General features: G+C 42.1%; 1 protein-coding gene across 1 annotated transcript in view; it reads right to left on the bottom strand.

Annotated features, from left to right (window-relative positions):
* T265_05861 (hypothetical protein) overlaps nucleotides 1-10,147 on the bottom strand; it is a gene marked incomplete at both ends in the record, with an annotated part of 61,216 nt that overhangs the window by 37,666 nt on the left and 13,403 nt on the right. The window lies entirely within an intron of this gene.

Here is a 10,147-nt window from a genome sequence, read left to right as displayed (position 1 = left end):
GAATGGGCTGCACACAGGCCGCTTCTTGTTTCAGTTGGTACGATATTCGAGATATCGCAGTATATTTTCATAAACGAAACTACTCACAAGGTCGAAGCGTTTTCAGCAACCTTGTGAGTAGTTTTCTTAAATATCCTCTCTATGGTCAGATGCGTGTAGCAATGACAAAAAGAAATGAAATCGACTGGCGTAACAAGATGCTTAAGGCATCAGTAAAACCCCCCTGATGAGTTCAAAACTGATTTCTTATTCTTTGAAAATACTTCTAAGGATTCAAGGGTTGTGGAAGTCGAATTAGCTCTGACAGCAATGTGACGGAGTTACGTCTGCTGATTTGCATCACTTGTGATCTCAACAATGTTACAAAGAATGCACCTATCAGTCTAAAGTATGGCCACATCGATGTACGGCTGCAAGAGCTGGCTACTTCAGGCAGAGAATTTGAAAGATCTTCAAGTTTTTGACAACGAATGTCTAAGAAGTGCAACTGGAATCGGCTAGAACAAGCGATTTCACGACGAGTTGATCAGATAGCGGGGTTCTGATGAACAAGCGGGCAATTTCTCCCAATAATAGCTCCATCACTGTCAACTAAGTTAGCTGGGCCACATGTTGCACATGCTGAATTGCCACTGGCCTGAAGAGGTGCTGTTTTCTATGCGTAATTCAGAATGGCAAAAGCCAAGAAGTACACAGAATTGGGCATGGATGGAGCAAATAAAGTCTTTTACGTAACGTTTGGGTGCCGTTTGTGCAAGTCACCTTAGAGGATATGATCCAGGTTACTCACTGTGTGCCCGGCTGGAGACAGTGGACGATCTGGTGGCTAATGGATGTCAGCGGCGTTTGTACCGTCAGTCTCTATCTCGATTGTCTGACCGAATGGTGGAGACATTGACACCTGGCGTGTTCGTGGTAGGCCAGCCCCACGTTCCTCCCCACTGCCCGATTTTCTTCTATCCATTATGAGGTTTTATCCAAATAAATTGACATAGTTGTATGGCAGTGAAGTAGGTGTCGATGATGATGATGATGATGATGATGATGATGACTCAAAAGGGGAATGAGAGTGGTGGTTTTTCAGGGGATTTTGATCGTGCACCTTATGGTCTTCTGGTTCTTTCACTAAGTAAAAAATTTTACCTAATTGGCCTTCAGCAAGCTCGCATTTTGTTACATTTTCACTTACAAGATGATATAGGGGGAATGCAAAAATCTCAAGAACACTCGAACTTGAAAATGCGGCCGATACATTTGCTAAAATAAGCCGTTTCCCGTCGGTGGTCATAGCCAGCAAACCGATTTGCCACGCTGTTCGTTGAAGAACCAGTTCCAAAGGTCTCATGAGTATTATCAGCTTTGTAAGCTGTTTAAAAAGCGAACCATAGCTGAAGAGCAATACAAGCTGCCGACGTAGATGATGATGATGATGATGATGAGCTCAAAAGGGAATGAGAGTGGTGGTTTTTCAGGGGATTTTGATCGTGCACCTTATGGTCTTCTGGTTCTTTCACTAAGTAAAAAATTTTACCTAATTGGCCTTCAGCAAGCTCGCATTTTGTTACATTTTCACTTACAAGATGATATAGGGGGAATGCAAAAATCTCAAGAACACTCGAACTTGAAAATGCGGCCGATACATTTGCTAAAATAAGCCGTTTCCCGTCAGTGGTCATAGCCAGCAAACCGATTTGCCACGCTGTTCGTTGAAGAACCAGTTCCAAAGGTCTCATGAGTATTATCAGCTTTGTAAGCTGTTTAAAAAGCGAACCATAGCTGAAGAGCAATACAAGCTGCCGACGTATGTTAAACGAAGTAGCGAGCCTTAGTTCCAGGCACTCTGGACAAAAAATCTGAGAGAAGCATTGTGACTTACACGCAAATATTTGTTGTTTTTAAGACAACATTACACATTCCTCGCAACATAATCTTTGTTTCTTCATTTGCCTTGAAATGCATAGGAAAATGTGAGTCTGTCTTTGTGTAACCGAATCTCCTAATAGACTAGACCATCGCAATATCCTGTCAGTCCCCAGAGACGTCAATGTTCACCCACTTCTTGGTAACTCTTAATTAATTTCTCTCGAACTTCTGCGTATCACCTCGCATCTCGCTTCGTTAACCTCATAACAAATCAGTGCTCCCCTCCCCGGTGGTGGAGCTTGGTTAACCAATCCAGGTCAGTCAGGCGTGCGCGGTAGCGATCGGCCTCTGTGGTGTGTTGTCCGGCTCTCTTCTCAAGGGATTAATTTAATTACGCAAACACACACGGGAACTACTGTGTCCGCAAGACGGTAACAAGATTTCTGTGTTTGGATGCGTTTCCTACGTGCTTGACATCAGGTGAAGTGCCCATACCACTTCAGATGTCTGCTCGAGGACCAAATTTAATAGGCCCTGCTAATCCAGACCTCCCGTTCGGTCGGGACATATGCTTAGATTTGCACCGGCATTGAAAATACCTTGTGAAGCCAAAATAATTTTTACATTCTAAAGGTTGATTGCTCAACCATTCAAAGAAGCAGCGGTCCCCCGGGTTTAGCTTGCCTAACGAATACAGCTGATCAACAGGTGTTTGTTTAACGGAAAAGACTCTCTCTCAAAGCACTTCAGACGGATCCCAAATATACAAGGTATATGAACGATCTTACCAGACCATGTCTCACAGACAGTTGCGTTAAGTCCTTAAGCAGAACGATGGTAGTCATATGTCATTACTTGTTATAGTTTGGTCACACACGGAACGCTTGTACGTGTGACTGTGTATAGGCAAAATACACAAGAGTACAGTAAAAATGCCGTTACACTGTCCAAACAGCTAACTTTGGCTCACATCAGCTGTCCAAAACTGTCAAAAGACAACCTACTAAGTGCAAAGGAGATTCCTCCACTGGATCAAGGCGTTCCTATCAGACGGATCGTTCCGAGTGAAATTAGGCTCGACCAGCGCCGGTCTCATTGGAGTTCAGCGCCGGTCTCCATTGGAGTTCCTCAAGGCTCCGTTTTGAGACCACTGCGTAACCTCGGATATCTGGAAAATTGAGTTTCACTCACTCCACCTAGCAGCTTATACGGTTCTCATTGAATATCTCAAAAAATTGACTGAGACCTCTAATTATGGATTTTTTTAATCTGTGTTCACAGAATATCATGCTGGTAGTTGCACTGATCTGAGGATTCATGCTATAGAGTGATTCAGAGGCTACCTGTTTAACACCCACAAATCTATTTACAAATCAGTATACAATCTACACTTTCTAGACAAGGATCTTAGATAAAGAGCTTCCAACTTCAAGCTGCACTCACAAAATAAGAGGTGAGCTATACTACTTTGTGAGGAAAGTAGCTGCCAGTTGAAATTTTCACCATTCGGCGCTTTAAAGGAACAGTCTTTCGTCACTGATTCTGAAGTCACTGTTTCTTGATGTTCTGCTGCAGCAAAGACAGCTGTCGTGGGGAAGTACGATTGTTGTCGACGGCTATGTGCCGACGACGTTCCAGACAATCTTGGAAGCCGTTTGTCTAATAAGGAAGTGTCTGAAAGAGCCCAAAAAAGGACTTCTGGAATGAACAACAAAAGAATTAGCCCACACAGAGATAATCGAAGTTAAGGGTTTGCCGATAACCCAGTGCACCGACGTATTTCATCTCTACACATATGGACGCTTTGATTGAAATTTCAAAACACTACAATATGGAACAATTTTTACCTACTGTGCGTTTTGTTTTCAGATTAAATGAGTTATTCTAGATAATGAGAAACTCACCCGAGTGATTAAAAGTGACAAAATATGGCTTGAAACCCACTTTCTTGAAGGACTACCAGTTCAAAGATGGATCGCTAACCCGACCCAATTTCATCGTCTCATACGACTCGCTGTGGACCTGTTAAGAGCAATGATCAACTCCTTACGGATGTTCCTAACCACATTTCCATGATACTTCCTTCTGACGGTGAGAGAGGGGAGGACCATGTCCATTAGGATATCCTTTCCTTGTGAATTCATCATGAATGACGACTAGACGATTGAGGTCCTCCCTGAAAACGGTACTTATTGATCCTGTCTCAAATAACGTATGTGGGATTCTGTTGCTCCTTCGATGTGTTTTAAANGCAAATGGTGAGTAAGAGATCCGACCAAGTACCCCATAAACGTGTTCTTAAACTATATATTTCAAATCCCGTTTGAACCATTCATTCAATACACGTTTTAAAAGTGCGTCCATTCCACGAAAGTCCGTCAGTCTCATCATAACAGCTGGGAGTTTGGAAATAAAGTAATCCAAATTAGATAACTTCCCAGGGATCAGACGGAAGTTCTGTGATAGGTTTGATCCTAGATCTTTCCTTTCAAAACAATTTCAAAAAACAGAAGACTTGTATCCGGGGCCCATCTTTTGATTAGAAGCATAAAGAATTTTTCTTTGCGAGGACTTGCGTTACGATCACATCAATTACAGACAGTGGCACGAAAAATCAGGTGCCATCGCGGTCGATTTGGTGATAATCTATCGAATTCTACATGTTATTTTCATCAAAACTCCAAGGGTCATAAAACTTGTTAGGCTGGAACTAAGTTAAGAGTTCGAGTATGGTGACGCATCTGAGACCACTTGAAATCAAGGGTGTGGGGCCAGTCAAGCCCTCACTGGTGCTCAAGCATCCAAGCTATTGCCTTCAATGCATGACTCCATTCCCAAACCCCCACTTGGCAGTCCACCTACAGTGCTGTATTTCCGTACTAATTTATCAGCTCCCTCATCCAATGCGCAGCTATCTACCCCATCTCCCCAAATCATCGGTGAACGAAACTATGGCAGTTACAACCACTGTACGACGATTACGTGGTTATTGCAGTTGATAATGATAATGATGATGATGATGATGTTGATGATGATGATGATGATGATGATGATGATGATGATATGGTGGTTTCATGGTTCTCGTGGTAAGCCAAGAACTTCAGGACACAGTTGCTTACTGAAGCCGTTCAGATTTCGACAGAATAATTGTTTTTTCGACATGGTAGTAGTTGCAATACTGACCAGTTTCTTGGAAAACCTCCTCGATCCATCTTAAGTTAGGCGCTAAAAAGGTGAATGAATACAAAGAGAATATTTTAGGCAAATTTTTTAGTTCATCAGCGGTTGAGTTCTTTGAACTGGTAGTACCTACCTATGAAGTGATATATATCAAAAGGGATCATCTTTCGTCAGTCTAAGCGAATATTCTCCTGAGGGGAGAATTTTACTGCAACCGCTCACTCACACACACTTAATATGATGGGGAAATGTCTAAAAGCCAGTTGCTAAGCTACGCCAAGTGCTCAACTTCCTCATGACCATAATTCAATAATGCGGTCTTTTTTCCAGAGATGGGCAGCGAAAATCACATAATCAAAGCTCCGTTATTACACACGAAAAATGAAATCAGAATGTCCTCTGGTGGTGATACGTCATTGTCGTTAGCCGTAGAAGATTTATTTAAATTGTTTAAACTTAACAGAGTCCTAGGCGGCCTTGGGACTGAAAACCTTTCTGGTCAAACTGCTCCCAAATGACTAAGGATGATTAAAGTGGGATCGGACGGAACTTTTACTCAAACTGAGTGTCTCCGGTGTCATTCCAGGTAATTCTAAACAAAGCCTTATCAACGTACATCAAGGTGATGGCTTTAATGGACGATAAATACATCTTTTATCAGAAGACATTGTTCATTCTGAAGGTGCAAGTATATCCTTATATTATGCCCAAAATTTTGATCATGTACACTGGTATTTGCTCATTTGATCAATTAAATTTCTTCTTACCAATAGGCATCCACAACCAGTCGAATCGTTCTTCGGGGACTACCTTGCACACCGGTATATCGACATTAGGTAAGCTTCCATCGATCAGGTTATCACAGATTACGGATCATCTACCCAAGCCTCATGTCAGGACGCGCCCAGACATAAAAAGTACATGTGAGGAGAATGACGCATCCCCAAAGTCACCATCGGTGCGACACAATCGAAAAGTAGGTGAGTTGGCGGCTTAGCAACATACGACCAGCGGAGTGAGCCTGGAACTGTTCACGACTGGAATACCGCCAGTGGCTGTACAGAACGAACAAGTGAACGACCATATTTGGCCATTTAGTCATGCTGTATATTTACGCGGAATCGCTGTAGGTTTTGTCTAGACATTAGAGCCTTCTCCCGAGTTCTTTGTCTTCTTATCGCGTAGTCTGGCGGACTCAGTGCAGGCGTAACGGCCACCTACGATACAACACCTCATGAATCGAAAACCTACAAAAAGTCTAAACGTTTTCTGGACAACATTCTAATCACTGGGGAATGACTTTCGTTTGGAATGATGAAGCTCCCTCTCGAGAGAATTACTGTAATATTTCTGCAAGGTTTATTAAAGCTTTACTACTGCGTACAATACACATTCGTATGAATTATTTTCAACTGACAGAATATAGGTATGCTTATGTTGATCCGAAAATTCTTTTAAGCATCGCATTTCTTACATGAAAACAGTTTGACTAAACCCTAATAAATTCTATTTTTCCTCTAGTTTATAGACTCTGATGCAAACCGTGTACTGCCAAAAATTACTTGAGGCAGATTTGTTCCTGTGGCGATTCTACCGTCTGTTCAGATTAGCCGTGAAACGAAATGACTTTATCATCCGCGAGTTGATCAGCGTGATTCCTTCTTCCAGAAAGACCAGTCAAGCGTGCTAGATTTCATGCATCTCAAATAGGACGGGCTATTCTTCGAAACAGTCAAGCCTGTCACCTACACATCCGTTGATCGGTGGATGAATGTCTTCTGAGTTTCGCCTGAATGGTCATTACATTGAAGAACAAAGACAAAAAATGGGAGCACGAATCCCAAGGGTTTAAGAAAATAGGTGGCTGCATTCGACAGACTATTGCTGTGCTCGAGACTTTAAATAAGCTTATTGATATTACTAATAGTATTAATAATATCTCTTTTGAGCATATGCAGCACAGAAAACCTACATAGAGTGGATTTAGGTCACCTTCTCTGGTAGAAGGACATTGTACTATATGAAATGAATGTCTACCATTTGCACACTAATTTAAAGTGCACAGTGGTCCCGATTAGTCTAGTGGGGGAAAATGAACGATAACTTATGCCACGACGTGAACATATAACTTATTCAACATGCTGTTTCAGGGGAACTACGTCCGTCTGTTTTGTTTTAGGATGGATCGATATCGTTCCCATCCAGCTGCTCCGAAAAACCTGTGAGCAATTCATTTATTGCTACCGGATTCTTTTCTCAACATTACCGTAATCTTGTTGTTCCTCGAAGGTTCACACTTTATTCCTCATTTAGCCTGTACCGCTACAAATCTTACGTTTGGAGAAAACGTTTTCCGAATGTGTCGTTTGATTTTAAAAGGGTGTTGTCGTTGCATTTGGCAGAAGTTAATTAAAGTCGTTCCTTAAAAGAATGAGAGTTTTTTTCTAATTCTGACGACGATCACGCACATTCTAATGGATCGGCTAATTACGGTTTCACCCCAATCATTAAGTTAGGTTGCATCACAGAATTTCATGTCTTCAGTGTAGTTCAGGCACCGTTCGAGAATAGCCACTAAAGGCGAGTTTGTTGTCTATTCCAGACCACTCAGTTAAGTCATCCCCTCCTGGGAGCGCGACCGGCATCGTACAATTATTCAGCGAGGAAAATTCAAAACTGCAACTATTCCCAAAAGGAATGAAGATGACCACCTGGCGGCGTAGCTAACAGATGCTCCGAGTGTTTTACATCATCTGACCTGGTGTCGATTGGCTCATCCGGCAACGAGATTGTAGCCTTATTGTCTTAACATGATGACTTACTTACCAGTCGACTCAAATCTGTTAAAGATGGGATCATTTTCAAACACATAGTTTTGCTCACACGGGTACTAAACGTTTAGTATGTAAAATTGACAACTTGAAAAGAAGATATTCGTCTATCCGATATTTTATTTCCATTTTGAAATTACTACTTTATAAACTGCCGATTTCTAAAGTTATTTTGTAACCTTTTGGGGCCTTCCTTCAAAATTAAGCGAATGGTTCAAACCAAGACCAACCGGGCAGTGGATTTTACAAAAATTCTTGCTTTTTTCTACTGAAGTTTGCGCAAAAAAGTGCAAAACCCACTGGTGGTCACTGACTCCAAACTCAGGCCTTAAAAACTTTTTATCATTACGGCAGTGGGTAAAGGACCATTGTAAATGACCACGCGCTAGGTGATTTACTATGGAAAGTGCAAATATATGCAGACTTTGAACCTGGCCGTTGGCTCGGCTGCCGGTGAGTTTGGCAATTCGATTACAAACTTTTGATGAACAACTGAGGGCACATCACCAGTGCGCTTTTAAGCAGCGCGGTAGATCTTAGCGATTCTTCACTGGTTGTGCCTTGAGTATTGTTGCGTGTATCTTAATGTGCGTGCTCCTTGGATCACCATCGGTCCTTCGGTTGGGCGGTTCCACTGGTTAGTTTCTCATCCTGTGTCCAAATTGATAGGTGACTAAGTGACCTTTGAGCTTGGCCTAACTTGCTCTCGTAGGTGCTCGAGTGACCTCTGTCGTTGACACCATAGATTCCAGTTTGTGACCTTCATCGACCTGACTCCAAGACGTTTATTGTTTCTTGCTACATCAATTTGATTGGTGGCTCGCTTTGAATATTCTGGTCTTTCGCATTTAGTGATGCGTAAATTGGATACATTTCAATGCGTCTGTTGACCCATCCCATTATGGAGTGCATGCATCCAGATCTTCCATGTCTCCTGTCTCCATGTTCCGTGATTTTAACATTTTCCAGGCTGACCTTGTTGGTCTTCATAAATGAATATCAAGTACAGGGAGTCATGTCTCCTGAATGTCACGTCATTTGTGTGCATCACTTCCTGCCATTTAATTGCATTCACTTTGTTGCCATTGTTGCAGCTAATTTGGTGTGTCACATTGTCCTCCTTGGTTCCTCCCCGCTTCTTCACTTCTGCGATACTCGTTCTCTTGTTGGTTTTTAACCTGCTCTGTCCTATGGTCAGCATAAGTAGCACTTCCGAATGTGCATATCCAGGACCAGTCTCTTTGTCCAGCTATTTTGATCATGGTTTGGTGTAACCATATATTAAATGAACAGAGCGATATTCACTGATATGGCATGAAGTACTACTGCGAGAATTTGGTCAGCTTCCACTGTCTCATGAGGTTGTTCCTAAGAGGGTTAGCAGAGCTGTCGTTCTGGAAGTGGCTTGAATACAGATTCTATTGTCGTGCTGGGATGAATTTTGCGGATTCCAAGGTTGATTAAGTCTGGGTAAGTAGGGGCATATATGCACCCATATTGTTTAGGATACGCATTTTACGAAGGTGGTTTAATGCTGGCATGTTAGTCCTTTACTTTAAGAAGCTCCGCTACAGAAAGATTCTTTCCTAATTAAGCTAATGTGATAGTCAGTACTTAGATCCATTTTTATCTAAATGGTATCATTTATTTGTGCAGTGGTCATTCGGACCTTGGTTCATGGCACGAATCGAGTAACGTACTCCGCTGTAGGGCCTCATGGAATTTGTTGCTGATCCATTGGAAATATTTGCTCAAAATATTCTGGCGGAATAAGAATGTGTGAGATCTGCACTGTAATTTTTTAAAACAAAATCAGCCATGTCATATATGATCTGCTCACGAAGCTTCGTATTTAGTCAGGAAAACCCTTCATGACAATACGAGGCAACATAATCAGAGCGTCGTTTGGTTGAAATTTCCTAGGAGTTTACTTGGGTTGATATACATCTGATATCGGTATCCTGACAGGTTGTCAAATGTTTTGCTCGCAACCTATTCGATTGATCTGTTTAGGACCGCTGAATTATGGCCCAGATTACTTCGTTTTATTTCCACTATACATCTTCACTTCGGTAGCTCTGTTGTTTGGTTTCGATTGGCCGGCGTGCGTTTATACCGTCTCGTGTCTCCGCCCGCCTTCTGTTCAGCTGGTCAGCTACAAATAACCGCACAAGTTTGTGGACAAAATCGACAAAACTTCAGAAGAGCCCAGGATATAAACAACATCACAAGAGTGGATGGGGCAGCACATTCAGTTGCCTGGCAATACCCAA

This window comes from Opisthorchis viverrini (genome assembly GCF_000715545.1).
Source record: "Opisthorchis viverrini unplaced genomic scaffold opera_v5_117, whole genome shotgun sequence".
In the NCBI taxonomy this organism is placed as follows: Eukaryota; Metazoa; Platyhelminthes; class Trematoda; order Opisthorchiida; family Opisthorchiidae; genus Opisthorchis; species Opisthorchis viverrini.
This window is presented reverse-complemented; position numbering and strand designations above follow the sequence as displayed.